General features: G+C 41.8%; 1 protein-coding gene across 2 annotated transcripts in view; it reads left to right on the top strand.

Moving 5' to 3' along the window:
* Nucleotides 1–16,936, top strand: part of SERPINI1 (serpin family I member 1) — a 45,488-nt gene that overhangs the window by 3,405 nt on the left and 25,147 nt on the right. The window contains exon 1 of one of the 2 annotated variants that reach the window (XM_039381869.1): nucleotides 2,540–2,678. The exons of the other annotated variant lie outside the window; for it this stretch is intronic. The gene's annotated coding sequence lies outside the window, so the exon portion shown is untranslated. Of the gene's footprint in view, nucleotides 1–2,539; nucleotides 2,679–16,936 lie in introns of those variants that run through there. 2 annotated transcript variants of the gene reach the window in all.

The raw sequence follows: 16,936 nt of genomic DNA, 5'->3' as shown, positions 1-16,936 counted from the left end.
GTAATGGCATATTGGACTGAACAGAAACGTGGATAAGATAATCTGTGCATTTTGCTAATGAGCAAAACCATGCTGCATTGCATTAGTTTGAAACTAAAAGCTTTGATTTCTTTTCTGCATTAGTCTCATCCACTTGCACATATCTGCTTCTTGTTGGTCCCTGAGCTCAGCCAAGCTGAGAGGTGTGTGCTGGGAGCTGTGTGGTGACTCTGCATCTAAAAGCAGTTGGTCACTGCCCTGTGCTGTGTGACAGAGTTCTCTGCCTGCTTGTTTTGGGTACTTCTCAACAGCATCTCGTTTGGTGGCCTCACTAAAGTATCTCTGATAAAGAATTGTCCTTATGTGGAGCTATTAAAATATCAGCTCTAAGGTCGTGTTCTGGTTTGTTTAATACACTTCAGAGCTAATGATTATGGGAAGTGCAGCCCGTGGCTAATGTGATAAAAGCTGCGTGAGTTATCCACGTCTTTTTCTGGGCTTTTGGAGTCGTTGCAAAGCAGCTGCAGCTCTGAGATGGGAAAAGAGGAAATTTCTTATTCATACAAGCTAATGAGTTAAATGTGTGTATGGCTTTTGGGTTAATAAGGTTTGACCTCCTGTGTTGTAAAGGATTTTTGGTTTAGTCGAGTGTTCAAATATTATGATAATTCTTTGGAAATATTTTTGCAGACCTTGAGACTATTCTGTCCATAATGACAAGTAATTTACTGTCTAGAAGGAGAAAGTTAAAACAGGGTGGTTGCATTTAGTTTTAACCAAATGCCTTCTGATTTCTAGACTGTCTTAGCGCTTATTTATGTACTTGAGCCCTGCAGTCTTTCACCATTACATCTAAATAAATAAATGCTTAATAACAGCAACTGTTTCTGCTCTGCTGTGTGTGTCTGACAGTTCTAACCCCATGATGACTTGATGGGCCTAATGGACAATCTGCTGCTTCTAGAAAGATCAATTCTGTCTGAATGCAAGCTGTAGCTGTACCATATGTGCAGTGGGACTTCTGCAATGAACAAACCAAGCACTTGTTAGCTGGGAATGGTCTCTCCAGACCTCGGAAGAGCTGCAGTTCCTGTGCTCTTCTGTTTTCATCTATTTTTGTCATCCGTGTTTCTGTATGTGCAGTAGATTTGGGGGGATTTCCTCATCAGAGAAAGGAGAACTGTCATTTCCTTTTTAACCTTTTTGAACAACACATTAAAAGCTTTGTTTTGCTTTTGCAGTTCTGACTGAATTCTGAGAATTTTGCTCAGATACCACAGAAGAGTGAGTGCCTTTGCAATAAGATAATATGCCCGTTCCAGCTCTTGCTTCTCCTGTAGAAGTTTGGAGTGAGATGGAGAACTTGGGCATCTACTTTTACATGTGTATTTTTTTTTTTAGCTGACCTTGGCATGTCAAGGTAACGTTCAGAGCGTGGGTACTTTGCCAAGGACTGGCTGTCGGAGCTCCTCACGATCACTCAGCCACTGGAGATGCCTCCTTCCCTGGCAGTACTGCAAAACTCTGGAGTTTAGGAGCTGTTTCTCTCTGAGGTGATGTTTCCTGCCCTAGTTTTCCCCATACATCTCAGTTATGTAAGTTGGAGTTAAGAAGAAAGTGGGTTTAAAGATTTAAGACATCTTTTTTTAATTGGTACAGCGAAAGTGCCCTTTTCCAGTGCTTTTCCTTCCACATTTAAATTAAAGCAGCTCCTGGAGCATTTAATGATTGTGTACTTCACATGGCAATTGGAGTTCACTGAAGCAACTCATGTTTTCTTTCTCAGATATCTTTTTTTCAGAAGTGTTTGCTCTGGTTTCTAAACTATTTAAAGCAATTAATCAAACCCTGAGACAGCAGGAAGAGCTCACTAATATCAGATCTTCAGCTTGAGATCCAGTTGATGCAAAGGGAAGGTGCCCAAATCCCTGGGAGTGTGTGTAAAGCCTGTAGGTGAACGATGACCTTTTCATCTGCAAAGAGATATGAGAAGTGGGAGGAAGAAGAGAGGGGAGCTGAGTTATTTTTACTGTAAATATGTCACTTTATTGACTTGTTAATTTCAGATTTATTCAAAAAAAGCAGGAGGAGGAAACAGCGATGTCTGCCAAAAACAAAGTAATTAGTGGGAGTTGAAAGATGTCTAATGATTCTTGCAAGGACTAAAGAGGAATAAACTAGTCTCTTATTAAACTGGATATGGACTTCTAAAACACTGTAGTAATTCTATTTTGTCTTTAAGACCATGTGCAATTACATATGGTGAATAAAAACCTCTTTAATACAGTAACATTGTTTATTCACAGTAACAGTACAGGCAGCAGGTGGGGTTTTGATTTAGAAAATAAAATAAAAAAACAAAGCTGACTCCACACTTCTAAAATAAAGGTTCAGATAACACTTGACAAAGCTGATGTTTGAGTTGAAGATGACAGGAGAGTTTTAGATTAATGCTTAATGTGCCTGCTACACTTCCATGGTCTAGTGTGACCAACAAGGTCTTGTTTCATGGCTGCAGGTGCTACGGACCAGCTGCTCTTTGCTGTGCCCAGTGACTGTGGTTAGGCCAGTCCCAGGATCCCTCAGCACATCTGCTCCCCTAATTCCCTCCAGCCCAAGGAGCTGTTGGTGGAGGTGTGGAGTTGAGGAGCTGGGAAGAAGAGGACAGCAGTGTCTGAGAATCCCTTCAGAGGAGCAAGGCAAGGTTTTCAAAAGCACAGCCATGCAGGGGTTGTGATGTAACCTTGGGAGATGCAGAGCTGAACCCTTTAATTCGGTGCTGTTCTGCTCTGTGGTTGCTGTGATCTCCTTGTCATCCTGCAGTGATGTTGCCAGACAGACAACATCAAGTGTGACAGACAGGGATTATGTGTTGTCCCCACTGATGGTAGTGAAAGTCTGGAGGGAATATTTTGCCTTTGCCTCAGGTCATTCCTCTGCATCAGAACTGGGCCTTCCCCCTTCATCTGCTGGCCTGGTTTATCCTCCTCCCTCAGTGCCCAGGTTTACCCCTGAGCACCTCCCTTTCCATGCTCCACTTTCCTCTGCTGTTCCCACAGTGCTCTGTGCTCCTGCAGTGAGGGCTCACAAATCTTTGCTTCCTTTGACCTCCAAGGGTCCTGACTTCTGCCACCTGCAAGTGCCACTGCAAGGAAGCAGAGCTGTGAGAAGCACTTGCTGTGGGTGAGCAGGAGTAGGTTTATTACTACCAGTTCAAACAGAAAATAGCAGTAGTCTCTGAAATGTCCCAGCCCCATGTGAACTTGGCCAGAAGTGATGGGGTTTCATCTTAATATTTTTGTTTGTTTCTTTTAAGCCAGAGGGAATAAAATGTCCAATGAATAACTTCTTCCCACATCTCCCCCTGCCCCTCATCTGACAGACTCAGGTGTGTCAGGTGTGTAAAGACCATCTCTAAATAGCTCCTGGGAATCCAGCAAGGCAGGAGATAACAATCTTAGAGAAAATGTCATGGTAGCACAAAAGCCCACGTGGATTTTGGAGCTTTTGGAGTCTCCACTTGCACAGGAGCTCCTTGGCATCATCTGTAGCTGACAGTTTCCATCTGTTCTTCCTGCCCTGCGTGTGTTAAAATTCTAAAGAAAGCAGGATATTAGATCGACGAGGAGATACCAAGGAAAACAAATACCAGGGAGGAAAAAAGCAAAGAGAAATGGCTAATTACAGGGGATATGGAGCAGCAGGACACACAGAGAAGATCCCTATGAATGTAAGTAAGAATCAAATTGACTGTAAGTAGATCTATTTAGAGGGGATGATATACAGGAAGCAAAAAATGCCATTGGTAATTTATCACATACAAATGTGAGGGAGGAAAATGTACGTAAAATATCAAAACAGTGCACTTGTGGATTTGACAGAAGGGATGGCAGGTCCTCACATGTGAAGTGACAGCCAAATACCCTTTAGCTGCTGGAGGACAAGCTTTCACTCAGCCCCAATGAAAACAAATTCTTGGAGTGATGGAAGCATATTTCCCAACAAGAGCACAAGGACATCTCATTTTTGGAAGGAGAGGAAAGCAGCATAAATTCAAATCTGCATATAAGAATTGTTACAAGGAACTGGGTCTCTTGTGGGATCATCCTTACCTGTAGGGAAAGCCCTGTGGAGACAGAGGAATGATAATATGTGTTCCCACTATTTGTCATTTTGGGATTGGTAGAGAATAATTGAATTGATTTTCACCATCCTTCCCTAATCCTTATCTATGTAACTGTCCTATATTGGAGTTATTACTTAATTCCTTAGGAAGTGTAGGGCTTTAGGAGAATCCCCAGAAATATTGCTGAAGCACTGAGAGAGCAGGGACAAAATTAAATTTTTGCTTTCAAAGGCTCCAGGATTATCCCAGGAGCTCAGAGAAGGTAACACCAGTGGATAGGATAGTTTTAAAGGAAGAAGGAAAAAAGCTCCCATGTTTTTAGATTCTTTGGCAGTGGACAAGTCACTTAATCTATACTTAACCTATGTTTCTCCAATATAAAATGAAAACAGAGTCTTCCTACTCATAAAATAAAATCCATTAATGGCTGTGAAGCAGCTGGGTATTAAAAGGTAAAGGTCTATTTGACTGTGATTAGTACTTTTAACAACCTTAATGTATATAAACTGTAAGTAACTAGATGGTCATATAATTCATCTGTCTTAGAGCAGCTTGGTATAGATTTTTAGAGAGAGCAGATTGTTCCTATTACTTACTCTAAGGATAAATTGCAACATTTATCAAAGACTTCCATTTTATTTTGTAAATCTTTCAATACAGTGATTGAAGAACACTTTGAAAGCAAATGAGTGCAAATCCTAGAAATTGTTTGAATTGTAGGGGGTATTTTGGACCATCCCAATCAAAGAAAAAAACATAATCAATAGAGTTACACAACACAGAAATGTTATGTTTGTTCAAGGAGGCCGTTAGAACACAGCATTCATTTGGAAAATATTTGGGATAATAACCTATCATTCACTCATGGAAAATTGCAATGTGTAAGTTGTATTTCAGTCAAAAAAATACTTGATATCCTTTTGAAACAAGAAATTGTGCCATCGCTGGAGTCTTGCAAGGTTGTGCACAGAGAGGAAGCAGCATATTAATATGAAATTTCCATCTTTTTCATGCTTAGACGGAGCAGATCTGAAGTCAGTTCATTCACCAAAGTGGCAATTTGGAATGACTTGACAAAGCTCACTTGAGGCAACATGCTCTTGCTGGTTCCCTTTAAATATGGATTATGGAAAACTGCTGAAGATTTTTGCATATTTCAATTACCACTTGTTCCATTTGCTTACATTTTACCTGGTTGACTAGAGAAATAAAGTTTTTCTGAGCATCTTCTGGCTTATACAAAATCTAGTTAATTAAGACATGCTATACTTTCTCCCCAGAGTCAAAGTATAATGTTCAGCTGCCCGACTTGCATGAATAATCCATCACTGGGAATCATTAATTTAGAAGACAAGCCATGGTAATTGATGTCTTTATGCAAGCTATGAAAATGCTTAGGGAAATCACTTATTTCTTCTTCAATTATTTTTTTTTTCCATTTGTTTTGGAATATTTCAAGGCTTGAGTAGCATGGATTCTGCAATGGGTTCACCCAAGAGTAATGGTTTCTGTGGGAATCTGGTCCATTTCTTGGATTTGAGTAAAAATGAGAAAATTTTTAATCTGAAAACGGTTTAAAATCGTAAGACTTAACCTTGTGCACATGTACTGGATGAACCTGTTTGAGTTTTGGAAGTTTCCAGTAGAAGGACCTGGCATAGTGATATGAGCAGGAACCTTTATGTGGTAAAAATGCCTTTAAAAATCCTGTCATAATTATATCTGGTAATGCAAACAGGGATTGCAACCATTAACACCTGCTGTGTAAGTTGCTATTTAGACCTCTCTATATTACAGGATGAGTTGCCAGCATGTTTTTCTATTTAATTAAGCATATAAAAGGTGGATGATATGTATATTTTGTTGCAACACTTACATTTGAAGTTAATTTAGCACATAATTCATAAAGTTCATCCATATGTTACCGTATATGTAACCATCAGCAAGAAAAGTTACCAGTTTTGTTTCCTTTCTAGGAATCTCTGTACTTTCACTCCTAATTGAAATATTAGTGTTTCCTACCAATTAACAATTATTTTGTCTGTGCTCAGAATAAGGAAGAGGCAGTTGGTTGGTATTGAGTGGGAGCCAACAGTGGTGGCATTTCAGGAACAGTTCAAAAGTGGGATAACCAAAACTCATATATGGGTTAAAGCATATATAAGATATATAAAATGGGTTAAAGCATATAGAGTATATGTAATAATTTCATATATGCAAAATATAATAGACTTCAAGTCTTTCAGTTGACTTTAGTGGGCCTTGGACTGCAAGTACATAGGACTGTGATGGGTTTTATTCTTTAGAATGAACTTCTTAAATAGTTATTGTGTGGTCTGGAGCTGAAAAGCAAAGTGGACCATTTCTACACAGAAATTTAAGATGTAATGATTCTGAAAACAGGCAGCAGACTTTTGTTGTGTGTGGTTTTGTTTGGGTTTTTTTTTTTCTTTTTTTTTACACTTGAATATTTATTTCCCATTTAGGCATCAAAATAGAGGCTTATTTGCTTGGCTGCTCCTCTTTGTTCCCAGCTGAGCCCTGGTGTGCTGCACTTGGAGAAACCCAGCCCTGAATTTTGACATTGTGCATAGGAACAAAAAGAGAACATGTTCACAATAAGCTGAATTCAAATAGGCTTTGCCATTTTGGTTTAATTTCGTAAGATATGAGAGGTGAAATAGTGCTGATAACTTCTGTTATTGAAAAATGATAATCACAACTTTTATGAAGTAGATAAAACCATGTTTATTAATGCTTTCCTGGACATTCAGTGACTTGGCCCTGGGACATTAAATACCTAAATGGGTTGTGTAATTAACTTTTTTCCACTTACAGATTGAGCAGCTAAACATGCAAAATTTTCTGAGAAGCTCAAATTATTTTTGTTATGCTAGTTTAAGCCAAGGGGAAATAATTCTGATTTTTCAGGCCTTTTAAATAAAAGCAGAGCTGCACAGTGAGCAGAACTGGTTTCCTGGTGGACTTTGTTTGGCAGCCATAAATCTCACAAAACAGGGGCTACTTCGGTATTTCCATCTCTGACACAGAACAGAGATTGGAACTTTACTTGCCAGCTTTGCCAAAGAATTCCAAAATCCTTGAACCAAAACTGTGCTTAAAGGGATCTTGTGGATGTGGGTAGAGACCTCCCCAGGCAACCTTTTCCAGAGCTTTCTTGTCTTTACCAGCAGAATTATATTGTTAAAGTCCAGCCTGATGTTTTCTTACTACAGTTACAGGCTCTCCTCGACCCATGCACTCTGTGTACACAGAATAGTACTTTAATTCCTTTTTTCTTCTCCCTGCGTGATTGATATCAAAGTTAGAGACTGAAATAAAACATCCCCAAACTGGCAAAGTTTAAGCTTTTAAATCCATATTAATTTCATACTTGGCTACCTCAACTGGCATCGTTGTTAGTCCAATTAAAAAATAAACATCAGCCTTCGAGAATTCGTAGCTGAGCTGTGTCACAGGAAAGTCACCGAGGAGAGGGAGCACTCCTGGTTTTTGAAAGGCACTGCTTTTATTTCTCAGCAACCACCTCGACCTCTCTGACAATATCATAAACCAAATACACAGAAATACACACAGTGTGATCAGGAAAATGTCTAGTCTGCATTCCTGGATAAAGTAACCTCAGCAGTTCCTGGAGGGAGTGGGGAGTTGCCAGTGGCAAACAGCAGGTACATGTGGTGCAGTTCCCTCCCCGAAACAATTCAGACCCATGGAAATGTGAACAACCCGAGGACTTCGAGGGAGTCAGTGCTCTAATTTTGTACTGTCATGGTTTGACTCCTTCTATATAATACAGGTTAAACTAGTAGAACCTTTAAAATGAGAACAAGGAAATGTTTGTTTAATAAGGCCACAGTAAAGGTTTTTTCCCTGATGCAAAGTCGCTGAAGGGGAGTGTGAGAGTGTTTGAGGTTAGGGATCAGCTGGGGCCGTTCAGCCTTGTAATTACAGCTCTGATAAGTGTGCTTTCAAGTCTTGCTCTACTGAGGGTTTCCTTAATCCATCCTAGGCCTTTCCTTGCCCCTCCTAATGCATCGTAACAATTCCTGAAACCCTGTGAATCATGGGAAAACAAGTGTTAGGCTGGTAATTTCTGGCTGTATAGAGACATAAATGCAAGTCTTGCCTGGGCAAGTGCATGGCCATGTCTGACATCATTATTATTGTATTTAGAAGCCACAGTTAGCACAAAAATATTACAATTCTCTATGCAGTGAAGACTGGATTGTTTAAAGTCAAGCTTTTTAATGTAGCATTGGGGGAAGGAAAAAGAATAATGAACTTTTAATCCATTTATAGTAGCCTTGGTTACTGTGGCTTTGGGAGCTAAAATAGACATGTATCCTGGTTAAGGTTTGATGTTTTCTGCTCTTGGCTACCCCATATTTTTATGAAAACAAGCACAAAGCTGCTGCCTCAGCAGCAAACAGTTACTGTTTGTGCTTTAAGTGTGCAGAAATCCACGCCACTGAATGTCACAGAGGATGGGACACTGGATCCAGTGGGGCTACCCTCACCTGTAGGCAGTTTACTGCTTAAAACAACAAATATCAGTGTTGTTCTTCACTTCAAGGCAGTATATTCTGTACATTCTGCCTTGGATGAATTTGAACAAAGAAGAAACCCACCTGAAGTTATTTTTAGGTTTATAATTTCATGCTCTAAGTAGTGTTTCCCCATTAAATTCTATGCCATGCCTGTTTTTCCCCCCTAGGAAGCAGGCCCACCATAATTTACAAGTGTCTCATGTGTCCCAGTGATAAAGTTGGTGATCACGAGCCAGAGGTGCACAGTTGATCTCTTGTGCTCCCTCAAGGATTAGCAGAGTCTTTGTGTGATGAGAGATGAGCTTTTGCCCATTTACACCTCGGGGTGGATTTGGCTCCAGTGCAGTAACTGTTCTGTGGTGACTGGCTAAAAAATGGGCAGGATCTGGGCAATGCTTCCCATGCAGCTGCACCAGCTCCAGGAGGTCTGTGTGAGGCAAGTTGTTCTGGTTGATTGTTGCCCAATGAGTTTGCTGCTGAGACATATTGCCGGAAAATTAAAACATTTTTTTCTGCTGTGGCTGTGTTAATGCAACTGCTTGGCACAAGCTGGGCCTGATTCCCTACCCTGAGGTACAGCTGCCCACCTCACCTATTCCACAGCTTCCTTTAGACATAACCTGTGGAAAGCTTGAAAACTGGGATCTTATATACAGGCCCAAGAATTCAGGTTGGCCTATTTAGTTTTCAAAGCCACGCTAATTAAAAAGATTAACCTAATTTTTCCCAAGAACGTGGATATTACCCACCAATGTGAAATATTAGACGCGCATGAATCATGGCTTGTAACACCAAAAATGGGAGTAGTGTTACAGCCTCTCTAACAAAAGGTAGAATTAATATTCACTTGCCATAGGGAATCCTTATGGAAACACCTGGGGCTTGCTGGAAAACAGGTAGTTTGATTTTTGGGAGGGGGAGACAGTGAAGTTACAACCTTCATTTTTCATTCTGGGCGTTGGAAATGACTTGATTACTTTCTCTAAGTTATTGGAGGTTTTGAATTATAAAAATAAAACCAAACCCATGGAAAACCCAAAACCAACAACCAAAAAACCCTCTAAACAAGGGTTTGGAGTGTGTTCCTGGGGCCCTGGGGAGGTTGTGTAGATGGGAGCCAACAGAGCACAGCACAAGTGGCCTGTGATTGCTCTTGTTCATGGGAATTGCTTTAGCATTTAGAATTGGGTCTAACGTGATGTGAACTCCTCTGTGTGGGAGAATAAGCAAGATTAAGACAAATTCAGCTCCCTCCATGTGGTGTTTAAATGGCTCATCATCGAGTGGGTACTTGGAACAACGTCAGTTCTCATAAACACAAACCAATGAGGCTTGAACAGTGAGCTGCACAAGTGCTCCAAGGCCAGATTCCACCTTCCAGGCACAGCTTGAGTCCTGGGCTCTGAACTGAGCTGTTTTGTCCGTGCTGAGCCAAGAGTGATGTTTCAATAGCTACAGGTCTCCAAGGCCAGGACAAACAAAACTATCAGAACAAAAATGAGAATATTTCCCCCCCCCTTTCCCCCACCCCCAAAACGAGTCTTGTTTTTTGCCTCTGACTGAGAAAACTGTATTTCTGTGGCCGTTACATATGTTCTGTTGTGAATAAGATGCCTGCACAGCAGGGAGTGGTTTTTCCTCTCTGCCTTTCTGTTTCTAACTTTCCTGTTTATCCCTCGAAGCTGCTGTTCCAAATATTCTCTCTGAACAATTCAGACAGACATGCAGGGCACCGAGCTCGCTTCTCATTTCCATGCCCTGCCAGCTTTCCCGGTTTGAACACTGTGAGGCTGCCACTGTTCCATTTGTTCTTGGTTGGTTTTTTTTCTTAAGCTGGTAAATTCATGGAAGCTTGAGAGAAATAAGAGGGAGGAGGGACTGGAATGATGATGTGGAGAAACAAGCATGAGGGTTTTCATAGCAGTTCTATCCACTGTGCCCCACTGGCTGGTTGTAACTCCTGTCCAGATAGGAGTGATCGGTTGCTTGTATTGGTGTCTGGAGTCACGTCTGTAATTGGGCAAATATTCTGGTTCCTTCCTTCTTTTAGATATTTGCAGAGCTGCTCTCAAGTGGAAACCAAACAAAACTGGAGTTGAAGAGTTGAAGAAATCGTGGAGATAAGAGAGGCAAATGGAAATATTTGAAAATACATGAAAAATAGCAGCAGAGCAAATAGCAGTGATGCTGAAGCCTAAGAGGCAAGAATTGGAATTGGCCTTAGGGCAGGAGCAAAGAGAAGTTTAATTTTCTTCTCCACGTGGTCTTCCCATGCTTCTCACTCCTTTGGGAAGACGAGTGATCAGCATCCTTCACATCAAAAAGAAATTCATATCGAATGCCTTGTTCAGAGTTTTCCACTGTGTAAAACCCAGAGTGAAAAATCCTGCTACTGGCTGAATATTATTCTGTAGTTTTTTTTAAAAAAGTCTGTATTTTGTACTAGAATTTATGCTGTTATCTTAGAGCAATATTTGAAGTGGAGGGGATTAGAGCTAAATTTTTCTCTCAGCGTTAGTGACGTTGATTAAATGTACTCGTTTACTGACTCCATTTCTTCTTTCTCACCCTCTTGTCCCTGAAGTTTCTGTGCAGCCCAGCTTTCCAGCCTGTTTTCACTCAGATTTTTGGATCTGCTGCTCAGGCTCAGCTCACTTGCCAAAACAGCTCTTTCAGCTGCTTTTAAGCACAGGCTTTCAGGAGGTCTGTCTGGCCCCAGCCCTGTGCCAGGGCAGCTCCATCAGCGGGCGGTCTCGGCGCGGCTGTGCCAGCGCAGGGCCCGGCTGGTCCAGGGCAGTGCCAGCGCTGCCCCGGGGGCTCCCTGGGCTGTGCTGCTGCTGCCTGGCAGGGCTGGGGCTGTCAGGACACTCTGCCTGGGGCGTGCAGAGCCTTCCCAGAGAAACTGTAGCTGTCTGGAAGCTCAGCTGCATCTTCCATGGAGAAAGGCTCCGGAGCTGGGAAGCGTTGGAGGAGCAGTGTCTGTGCATTGTAAATACAATCCTGGGAGTGATTAATTGCTCCTGGTAATTAATCAGGGTATAACATCTACTTTTAGCGCCGGGGTTAATTGTTTTTGGGCTTTTCCGAAACAAGCTGTGTTTCTTATTACTGTACTGTGAGAAAGTAATTCTGATCTCAGTAGTGTTAACAGAAGGGAAAAATAACTCTCCTGGCAAGAGGGACGTTACCTAAATGTAAATGGAGCCCAGTGTTGATTGCAAGGCTAAAGCCAATGTTATTTTGGAGGAAAACAAGCTGTTTTGTATGTCAGGCTTGCTTTCAGTTTATGAAAGTGACAGACTCCTTTTCTGAAATCCTGATACATTTTAATTAACTTTCTTCATCATCTTGGCACAGTTGTACCATAGCCTGATCTCTTTGCTTCTGAAGTCCTTGTGGCGGGAGCTGGACAAAGTATTGAAGAATTAACTTCTGCTTTGATGTTTTGAAACACTATTTAACACATAATGTATATTTTTCTACTTAGTTATTTGAGGATGGTTCAAAGATTATCATTCTTCACTGCATTTTCTTAAAGACATTTGAAAACTTTCCTGAGTTGGTTGTTAGGCTTTTGAAAGGCATTCAGCAAGTGTCTTCCAGAGACACCCAATTTTAAGGTACTTTTGATGCTGTATTCCCTCTTCCTACGATCCTGGATAGTGAAGGGTTCCTGTTCTGTTTTTGTTTCTCCCTAATTAGTCGTGTCTTCCAGTCCTCCAACTTGGGAAGGTTTAAAATTGGCTGTGAGAGCTTGCTACGATGCCAGGCAAAGCATATAGACTAATGTAACAGGTCCCGAGTGGCTTTATCCATAAATGTGGAGTTGCAAGAAAGTGTGTGGCACTTGAAACACTGTATTGCAAACTCACTTGCTGTAAATGCTCTCACAAAATGTATTATTAATATATTTTGGTTCTGCTGAAACTGTAATATCATCCTGCATTAGAGCAATATCTGTGACATAAGTGACAGCTTTCATCACTTATAAACTATGCTCCAGTACACGCAGGAACGGCGCCTTTAGACTTAAACTGCACTGATTGCATCTGGCAGTTGCATATGGTGGAACTTAACTACTGCCCTTTAATTAAATTATAGTGGGAACTTGCTACTGGGAGCTTCCTGATCAACTGAATTTCACAGTAAAATGGCAGAAATGTGACTTATTGTAAGTAAGGAAATGTGGAGTACGTGCAAGAGCAGGCAAGTTGTTGTTCTTGTTTGGAAAAGAACTGATTGCAGTGTGGCTTTTCTGCTGCTCCTGATAGAAAGTGACTGCTGCAGAATCAGATCACACCCTGCCTTTCCCAAACAGCCCCAAGGAAATCTAAATGGAGGGAAAAGAATGGTGCTGTCTCCTTTGGGGTGTTATCCCCAGAGGTTGCACTGTGAGTGGAGCACTGCCTTGGCCTTCTCACTCCAAACAAACATTATTGCAAAAGTAGAACTTGTCAGAATTGATTCTTGAGAGCTTCTGAGACCCAACTTCACCTTCTGTGCCTGGGTATTGTCCCTCCTCCTATGGTTGAGTCAGGTCAACACCTTCACCACAAGACCAGTGTGCATGAGGGTGACCCCCTTCAGGGGAGTGTACAGGGCTGCCAGCCCTCACTGAGGCAGCAGTGGATGTTAAAGACACCAAACCAAGCCATCTGTGCCTGATTAAGCTGCTTCTGTGGAACTTGACAGGTAGACCCTCAGTTTTGATCTGTTAAAAGCGGATCCAATATAATATTTCAATCTCCAGCCTAGAAGTTCTCCCCAGCCAGGCTTTGTTGACTTTCTTGGAAGAGTCACGTGCACACCCCCAATTCTCAGCCTCTAGAATCCTCAAATTCCCTAATGCTTCAAATTTTCTCCTTCACAGAGCTTGTGGGTTTTGTGTTTCCTTATTTATAACTTTTGCTTTGTGGGGCACACTGGAGCTGTCACAATTAAAGCACTCTGCCAAACTCCAAATTTTTTTTCCTTGTAGACAGAAGAAACAAATAGAGAAATTGCATACAAGTCCTCCCAACTGCAGGCCTTACAGTAGTAGTTTTTGAATTAAGACCACCTTTTTTAAATTGTCGAGACATGTATTTAGATGTTCGCTTCAGGCTATTCAAATTTAAGTATTTTGGACATGGCTTCTCAGCATCTCTTTTTATTTTTTAATTGGAGCTGAGGGAATACGCTTCAGGAAGCGCAATTAAGACAACTTTGGCTTGCATAATTGCCCTAGCAGGTTAGTGACTCAGTGCCAAGCTCCATGAAAGTTTAAAAACATTTGGGATTTAATGGTAAAAATTGTCAATACGAAAGTTCTCAAGGTACCATTTTCCTTTCAGGTTTTCATGAAGCTCCTGGTGCTGTGGAGTCATTTAAAAAATGAGGGGCATGGCTTGCTGTGCTTTGGAGAGCAAGGTTTTAGTGTAGTCCAAAAACTTCCTATAGAATGACTCCTCTTGGTCTTAATCACCATATCCTGGAGGTTTAAATGCTATTTTCTGTTATTGTTATTGTGCTGCTTCTAATGAAATTAACCTCGAGGTTTCCTGCTCCAGAAGGCAATGACACCATAATTGACAGATGGTGATAAAATGCCATAAGTTTATCACTAATGTTTGTGCAGATTGAAATATGGATGTCATGGCACATGCATGGAACAAACAGATTCCAACAAGCTTAATGGTTCTACACGTGTCTGTGGGATCTCTGCTCGTCAAGGTCAGATGCTCACATAAGCTGAGGATAAACATTTTTTAGGGATAAACATGTTTTGCAGCGCAGAAAATGTAAATACATGCCCTAATATAAAGGACTTGACTTGCTGGCTGAATGTAACACATGTCAGAGCAGTGATGTGCCTGCCTGCTATTGAGAGGAATGTATAATTTTCCAGGATTGTCACCACTTCCAGGAATCAAACTACTTCTAATAACCAAAGGACTTGGCAGATCCCTTCATGTGCTGCTTGCACTGTCCCCGATAGCTGGAGCTTAAAACATTTTATGGACATCTAGTTATTTTCCCATTTCCTTGGGTATATTCTCCTGGCTCTAAGCAGTAACACCTCATGAATTGCATGTCTGTTGCTGTGAGAATTGGCACTTTAATTTCCCTGCTATCACCTCCAGGCAGGCTCTGGATCAGCTGCACGTGTAAGGATGCCCCAGTGCATTGTGTGGGCAGGAGTTCCCATTAGGATGTTTGATTCCAGCAGTTAGCCCTTGCTCTGCTGTCCCCTCTACACCTGTGCCACTGGTTATGGAAAAGAAATTATTTCTCAGGTGGAGTCAGCTCAGGTTCGAACTTTGTTTTGTGCTGGAGGGAGAGAGGGGCTGAATGATGGGGAGGAAGAGGACAGTGAACAAAGTGAGCAGCTGATGAAGTGTCACACTCCTTCTGTGGGAGGTAAAACCACAACCTTCCAGTTGTGAGAATACTTCTGCTCCAGCAGAAGCATTTTTGCCCATCTTCAAACAAAAATCTAAAAGGTTGGATTTCTGAGCAAAGCAGAAAGGACTGAAAAAGCAATTCTGGTGTTGTTCTGCAGAGGATCAAGTGGCTTTGTAAGAACCTGGAGGGCTGTGGCAGCAGCCACATTCCCCTGTTGTTGCAGGGCAGCCCCAGGCCAAACCTAAACTAGTCCGGGAGCAAATCCTGGCCATCAACGGGAGCCTCCTCTGCATATCCTTCAGGGTAGCCATGACAACCACTGCTGGTCCTGGGGGCTGCTGAGGATCTCACTCACTGTTCCTACATCTCCTGTGCTCAGCTGGGGCTCTCTGGACTCTTTGTGGAGGGAGAGTTGTGTTCATTTTCTAAACTGTTACTACTGGTTAGGTGGTCCCTCCCTGTTTAATGCTGTGTTGGTTGATGTGATTGCCAACCAGAAATCACCCAGAGTAAAGGTACCTGCAGCAATTGTCATATTTACTGACTGGCAGAGCAGCAGAGTCTGAATTTCACCAATTTCAAACTTCTTCCAGAATTAATCTGTCACAAACATGATAGTTTTGGTTGGGTTTGAGGGGAAGGAGAATGACCCAGCTCCTCCCCGAATCCATAAATAGTGTTTTTTTTCCCTCTGACCATTAGCTCTTGTTCCCTGAGTACATTCAGCTCTTGCTTTATCAAATTGTTCTGCCAGACTTCTGTCTGTTACTGCAGATGCTCTTTACAGGAGAGAGTGTAATCAGTCCTGCTTTTCTCCCCGAGCTTTTCTTCTACACCCTGATGAGGAATCAGCAGTTTTTCTCATTTGTGCTTCCCACACCATTGGTGTTGAGTTTGCAGGTAGCCAGGAGTGATCTTTAAGGCAACTAATCTTAGTTTAGTCTCTGTGTACTGAGGAACTAAGGCAATATATATACCAGCTTTATTTTGTAAGCTTTTAAAACCATAAATGAGTTTCTTTATAAAACCCTCTGTCTGTAGAGGTGTTAAAGACAAGGAAATTATAACCCATTTTTTCAACCTGTCTGACAAGTACAAGGTACTAGAATGCAACCCTTAATTGAATTTTTGGCACCTTCCTACGCTGAGTCCAGTTCTGGCTGTTTCAAATTTCACAGTACTTTGTGTCTGTGAACTCAGTTGGAGTTTGTTGATATGATACCTCCCAAAATATCTTGTCTTACAGAGAACACTGGCCCCTTCTGCATCTCGCTGAGAGCACATGTGATGAACCGAATAGTTCAGGGTTTGTGGGAGTGAGGGGGCGATGTTGTTCTGCTTCCTCTTAGTCATCCCAGCCTTATGCTCGGGAAAGGCAGGAGCTGGAGAGAAGCAGCAGTTCTGTGTTTGTCAGATGAGTGTTTTTCTTCAAACATTACAAAAACGGGTGTTCCTTGTGCCCAGGAGCACATCTGGGCTGGCCAAGGGCAGGAGAATGGGAATGCTGCCCTCACACTGAGCTGGTTGTGACCACTTGTGGAAACGTGCTGGGCTGACTTTCAGGACTGATGACAACTTTGCAGCAGTTTTCTGAAATTCTGGATGAAAAGGTTCCCTGGGAATTGAACTAGTTGTGACCTCAATGCCAGTACCTGCTGAAGGGCATCTGGAATCTTGTGGTTTGCTGTTCTGTCGCTGCTTTTTTACCCTGAGAACAGTTGCAAGCAAGAGCAAAACTAATACTCTGACAAACCTCTGTAGCAATTGTGATACCCAATTATTTAGCAAGGACAGTGTTTGTATATTTGTGCTGATTTGTTGATTGCCTGGCAGGAAAGGTATTCATGCATCAAGATAAAATAAAACAAAACTCCCAGTC

This window comes from Pipra filicauda, unplaced genomic scaffold (genome assembly GCF_003945595.2).
Source record: "Pipra filicauda isolate LSUMZ 115617 unplaced genomic scaffold, ASM394559v2 scaffold244_size1468961_pilon, whole genome shotgun sequence".
Lineage (NCBI taxonomy): Eukaryota > Metazoa > Chordata > Aves > Passeriformes > Pipridae > Pipra > Pipra filicauda.
The sequence above is the reverse complement of the archived record's forward strand: the minus strand, read 5'-3'. Positions and strand labels throughout refer to the sequence as shown.